The 6,232-nt window shown below is 38.7% G+C and overlaps 1 protein-coding gene across 6 annotated transcripts in view; it reads right to left on the bottom strand.

Annotated features, from left to right (window-relative positions):
• The window catches only part of TP63 (tumor protein p63), a 266,573-nt gene that overhangs the window by 152,027 nt on the left and 108,314 nt on the right, over positions 1-6,232 (bottom strand). The window lies entirely within an intron of this gene.

The raw sequence follows: 6,232 nt of genomic DNA, 5'->3' as shown, positions 1-6,232 counted from the left end.
TCATTCTTTTGTCCTCATTTTTATCTGACTGGGTTATTGCAAAAGACCTATATTCTAGTGCTAAGATTCTTTCTTCTGCTTGATCTAGTCTATTGCTGCAGTTTTCAAATGTATTTTATATTTCACTTGTTAATTCTTCAGTTTCATCATTTCTGTTTGGTTCTTTTTTTTAAATGATATCTCTTTGGTAAATTTCTCATTTATATCCTGACTTATCTTTCTGACTTCTTTCTATTGTTTTTCAGTATTCTATATCTCACCGAGCTTTTTATTATCAAGATTTTGAATTTATTTTATGACTTTAATAAATTTTTTATTGGGATCTATTACTGGAGAATGATTGTGTTCCTTTGGTGGTGTCATATTTTCCTGATTTTTCATGTTTCCTGTGTCTTTATATTGATATCTGCACATCTGGTAGAATAGTCACTTCTTCCAATTTTTTAAAATTGCTTTCATAGAGAAGGACATGTTCCTGAAGACATTATCTGTGAAATTAGATGGGTAGGAAATTTTGGCTTTTATTCTCAGTATGTGCTGTTCTGTAGTCTGTGTATAATATCTTCAGCTGTAAACAGCATCAGTGGTGTCTATGATTTCCCTGGTGGCTTAGGGTATGGTTGTTAGTGGAGGCTGTGGTGAAGTTTTACTGGGGTCTGGACACCAGGTAGGCCAGTCTTTGGACCCCTGCAGTAGCAGTAGTGGGCTGAGTATGCCTGTCCTTGGACCCCAGAGGAGTGTATACCAGCACCATTGTTAATGAGTTCAGGCAAGCCAATTTTGGGGTCGCCAGGTGGCTTGCTCATGTGGTTGGAATGGCAGTGGTGAGCTAGGTGGGTAAGCAGGTTCTTGAACCCCTGTGCAGCTGGCACGTCATGGGTAATGGCATTAGCAGTGGTGAGGCAAACCTCTGGGATCAAAATATTCCATATTGGTATTGGCAGTGGCTGTGACAAGGCCTGCAGGTGATGTATATAGGTTGGTGGCAGTTGTGTGGTAGCAGCAGAGGTTGGGTGGGCCTGACCAGAAGGAATGCTCAGGTGCCAATGGTGTACTGAACTGGGCAATCTTCAGGTCCCTAGGCAGTGTTCCTGGTCACTGAGGGGTAAGGCCGAGCTGGGCGAACCTGTCCTTAGGCCCCCTGCTGGTGTGTACAGGCACTGGCTGTGGTAAGCAGAGGCAGGGTGTCAGGCCAGCACAATGTTGAGGTAATGGCCACAGCAGCTGCACGATGGCCCTTCTACTAAGAAGGAAAGAGCTTTTTTGAGAGTGTATAGTTTGCTTGCACCTCAGCCCCACCATAGAGGTGGCAGCTGTGAGCAGTGAAATTTGTCCTGAGGTACATGAAAATGTGTGGCTGCTACTGTGTTGTGGGGTGGAGGGGTCGCTGTAATGGCTCTTGCCTCAGCCTTGGTGGCAGCCACTATAAGCAGGGAATGTCAATGGTGCTTCAAGGATGTGCAGATGCATGGGCTGTTGGGCACCAGGGAAGGATGCAGTCTGGTGGGGGCTGAGTTTTTGAAATGATGTCGTGCTGCTGCTGCTAAAGACTCAGAGGTTTGTGGGATTCATGAGCGCTCTTTCTGAGCAATACTGTTGAGTAGTCTTAAGCTCCTTATATTAGTCTTAGGGTCCATGATGGTCAAAGGGTTCTCCTTTGGCTAGTACTGTAGGAGTCTGTGGTGGGAATGTGAACTGTTAGGGGTCTCCTCTACCCTTTCCCAACATTAGGGAGCATCTCCAGACTCCCAGCTGATCCCTCACTTCCCTTTCCTTTCTTGTTTTTGGTGTTTCCTGTCAGTTCTCTGTTGAATTCTAGTTTTCTCCCTTAGATGATCTATTTAAAATGTGATAATCTACTCGCCATTTGAGCTCCTCTCCATGGAGTAAATACATACGATAAATGTAGTCAATCATTTTGAAGACTCCTTTCTAAAACTTTAAAGTTTGTAAAATTTCACCTGGACTTGCCATTTTAGTTATTATAAACAATGCTGCAAGGAAGCCTTTATTTCTCTCTCTCTCTGTGTGTGTGTGTGTGTGTGTGTGTGTGTGTGCGCGTGCGTGTGAAATTATAGGCCAAAGGAAAAGGGTCTTTAAAATTAAATAAATTAGAATGGACAAATTGCCTTCCAATATATTATTTCAATTTATACTCTCACACGAAATGAAAAGACTGCCTCTTCCTCAACAATCTCACCAGCACTGGCTATTGTCATTAAAGTTTTGGCTAATCAGAAAGATATTATAATTAATCTCATTATCTCAATTCTCCTTTTTTTATTAGTGGAGAGTTTGAACACTTTGCATCTGTTGAACATTTGTACGTTAATCATTTGTGAATTACCTATACCTTTTTCCAATGGGGAAAATTTATCTTTTTCTTAATAAACTTTAAAGATTGAGTATTGATTGAGGCTATTAAGCTTTTGTCATGAATTATAATGTTTAAAGTCCATGTCTTTTTAATACAAATTTTTCTTTGGTCAAATTTTTTAGTCTTATCTTTTAATACTTATGAGCTTCACATTATGTTTTTATAATTAATTATTTTTATAACAGTTACCCAAACCTGACTATTTTTACTTTCCCTGTTTTGGTCAATTTGACTCATATTTTAAGGCCTAAATAAAAAATCACTCTCTCTGCCACATGTTGCCAATCTCAGGCACACTAAATCATTTCTTTTTCTGGGTCTTATAAAAACACACAAACACATACATTTAAGGACTTTTCATAGATAATTTTATACACATTTACTTTCTCTGCTATGTTAGTTATCTTCTCAAGGATAGAGATCATGATCTGTGTCACAAAGATCACAGGTGCAAAATTATTATAGCTAGACCTACTGTATGTGCTTGAAATACACATGAACCTTGGATTATGTAAGATGTAGGGCATTATGCTAAGGGCTGTTGCCTGAGCCTTTCCAAACACAAATATGCTACCTAGGTATCGGTCTTTTGATATGTAGAGTTGAAGCCTCCTGACATACATCTGGGATGATTCAATAATTATTTACAAAAAGGAATAGTTTTAAATAATTACTGCCAACTCCCTAGGGAAAAATCCAATACAGCTTAAAAGGGTCTCCTTCAAAGTTTACAAGGAATAATTTTTTAAAAATGCAAAAGCAAGAGTTATGTAGTTAGCATCAATCATTCTGGGAGAACTTTTAAGTGTTAATATTACTATATATCTTGTGAAGAAATGACAGGCACGCTTACACAGTCTATGAATAATACAGAGCAACACATATTCTGGCTTGTTTTTTTTTTTTTTTTTTTTTTTTTGAGATGGAGTTTTGCTCTTGTTGCCCAGGCTGCAGTGAAATGGCACAATCTTGGCCCACTGCAACCTTTGCCTCCCAGGCTCAAGTGACTCTCCTGCCTCAGCCTCCTGACGTGCAGGGATTACAGGCACCTGCCACCACACCCAGCTAATTTTTTGTATTTTTAGTACAGATGGGGTTTCACCAGTTTGGCCAAGCTGGTCTTGAATTCCTTACCTCAGGTGATTCACCTGCCTCGGCCTCCCGAGGGAGGCCTCACCTGCTGGGATTATGGGCCTGAGGCAATGCGCCTGGCCTAACGTAACATAACAACAGAATCAAGAACCTAGAGGTTCCTTGAAAACAGACTAAAATGTCTAATTTTTTGGAGAGGCTCCATTCGCCTTTATTTGCTAACCCAATGGAGTTCATTTTCCAATGATATTAAAATAATTCTGATTAAGAAGGCACACATTCTCTGCAATTAAATTTCCTTTGCTAACAATCAGAACAAAACATGGTGATTTCATTTCATAACTAGTTATTTATATTAAGGTGGTATCAAAAAATCAGTGAAACTGGGATAACTTTCTCAAGTCCAAAATTTCTGTCCCTAAGAATCTGACGTGTTTTCTCATATCCATAAGTTCATATTTCTTGTATAGTGAGAGAATGCTTGGCTAAGATTCCAACTTAATGAAATATTATATTCAAGAGGAAAGTAGTTTATATGCAGACTTTGAAATTTATTTAGCTATTAACCTATACATGGAAAAGAGAAAAGAAAATATGTTACCAAATAATGGGAAAAAAAAAGGGGCCTCACATCAGTTGTAGCAGGCAGGAAAGACTAAGAATATAAAAGGAACCTACTCCTTACTTTCTAAACCAGAACACTAGTTATTAACATCCTGGGTAAGTATATAATTTTTCCATTCTTATTATCCAGCTCATTTTTGTGGCCTTCACACATGGACATATATGAGGATATGAAAATGTTGGAAGAGTCGTAAGGCAAAAGAAGACCCGGGATTTCTATGTTATTAGGAATGTCTTAGGTGGTTTTTTTTTTTTCCTGCTTTTTTTGGTTTTGTTTTTTGATTTTTGCACAGACCGTGCAGACACAGATATGCGAGTTTATTCAGTTAAATTCACTCTCACTCTACCTTTATGTTCCTTTCAATACAGATACCTCCATGTGCCCTATTTCATTTACCTCACTGGCAAAACCTCATTTGTTTTCATTTTGTTTTTTAGCTCTTTCTGAGTCTCCAACTATATCCCGTACGTACCTTCAAGCACTGGGCATAACAAGTACAGCCCTGTCCTACTTTAGAGACAAATAAACAACTATAAAACTGTGTAATAAGTAATTATTAGGCATTAAGGGACAAATAAGAATTGGCCAGAGAGAAAAAAAAAGTGAATGGTATCCTCCAGGAGAAAATTTCCTAGAATACAAGGAAGTAAGAAACAATATGGCACATTAAGAAACTACATGCGGAAAACAGGTGTGGTGACTCATGCCTGTAATCCTAGCACTTTGGGAAGCTGAGGTGAGCGGATCATCTGAGGTCAGGAGTTTGAGATCAGCCTAGCCAACATAGTGAAACCCTGTCTCTACTAAAAACACAAAAGTTAGCTGGGCGTTGTAGCGCACACCTGTAATGCCAGCCACTCGCGAGGCTGAGGCAGAAGAATCACTTGAACCCAGGAGGTGGAGGTTGCAGTGAACCAAGATCGTGCCACTGCACTCCAGCCTGGGTGACAGAGGGAGACTCTGTCTCAACAAACAAACAAACAACTAGATGTTTCAGTATATAAGAGAAAATTCTTCATTTTTAAATGTCTTTAACGTTTTGCCAACTTTTATGAGTCCAAGACTCAGAATAGAAAATCACTGTAGAGAACACAATAACAGGTTTTCTTAGGCAGGTTCTATCCATCAACTTAACAGACGATATTTTTATGAAAATTGGGAATATCCTAATTTTTAAGTATCTGTAAAATCAGAATTTACAGATATTTATGTTGAATTATGATATATTCCAAGGCCTTGAATGACCAGCCCCTTGAAATTAGCTGATAGTTTGATTTCACTAGCTCAAGGATTGAGAACTATCTCTCTATTGGAATGAAATGGGCCAATGAAAAAATATGTTTTTCCCTTATCGAATTAGTGATAAAGCATCCATGTATTTGCAGAGTTATAACTTTGTTTTTGTTTCCTCTTGTCTTTCTCCACTTTACCTTCTCTCAATATTAAGTCGTACATTCCACATCAAAAAAAGACATAGCAAAATTTCCAATAAAACATCTCAAACAAGACAAGGCATTTTAAAATCATTCCCCTAATCTTGTCAACAGATACGCTATGATACCCCACTCTCTAGCTTCCTCTCATTATTTTTCTAGAAATCCTTGATAGAAAAGATAGAAGGACTTGTGTGGTAAATAAATGATAATAAAAGAAAATCCACGAGAATTATGAAACTCCACAAGCACAGGAAATCTCATCTAAACATCTCAGAAAGGCGTTTTAATATCATTAACCCATTAAACTCCTTAGCTTACCTGGGAAGTATGTAGCACCTATGATCTTAGTACTTTATAGATGAGAAGCTGGGGCCTAAAATTATGAGTGGCTCAGTGGTACAGCCAAGAAAAGCCTGTTTTGTATATTAGCTATTTTTTCTTTCCTCTTAATCTATTACCAGCTATTTAAACCTGCATATGCACATAGAATTTATCTCTTCCTCCTGAATTAAAGAAGGATAGAGAGGTCGTTTGTCATAGTAGGAAGTGCTCTGGATAGGACTCAGATCTAAAATCTGATTCTTGGCTGGGCACAGTGGCTCATGCCTATAATCCCAGCACTTTGGGAGGTTGAGGTGGGCAGAACACATGAGACCAGGAGGAGTTTGAGACCAGCTTGGCCAACATGGCAAAACCCTGTCT

The sequence above is a fragment of the Cebus imitator genome, unplaced genomic scaffold (assembly GCF_001604975.1).
Source record: "Cebus imitator isolate Cc_AM_T3 unplaced genomic scaffold, Cebus_imitator-1.0 Scaffold220, whole genome shotgun sequence".
Taxonomy (NCBI): domain Eukaryota; kingdom Metazoa; phylum Chordata; class Mammalia; order Primates; family Cebidae; genus Cebus; species Cebus imitator.
The sequence above is the reverse complement of the archived record's forward strand: the minus strand, read 5'-3'. Positions and strand labels throughout refer to the sequence as shown.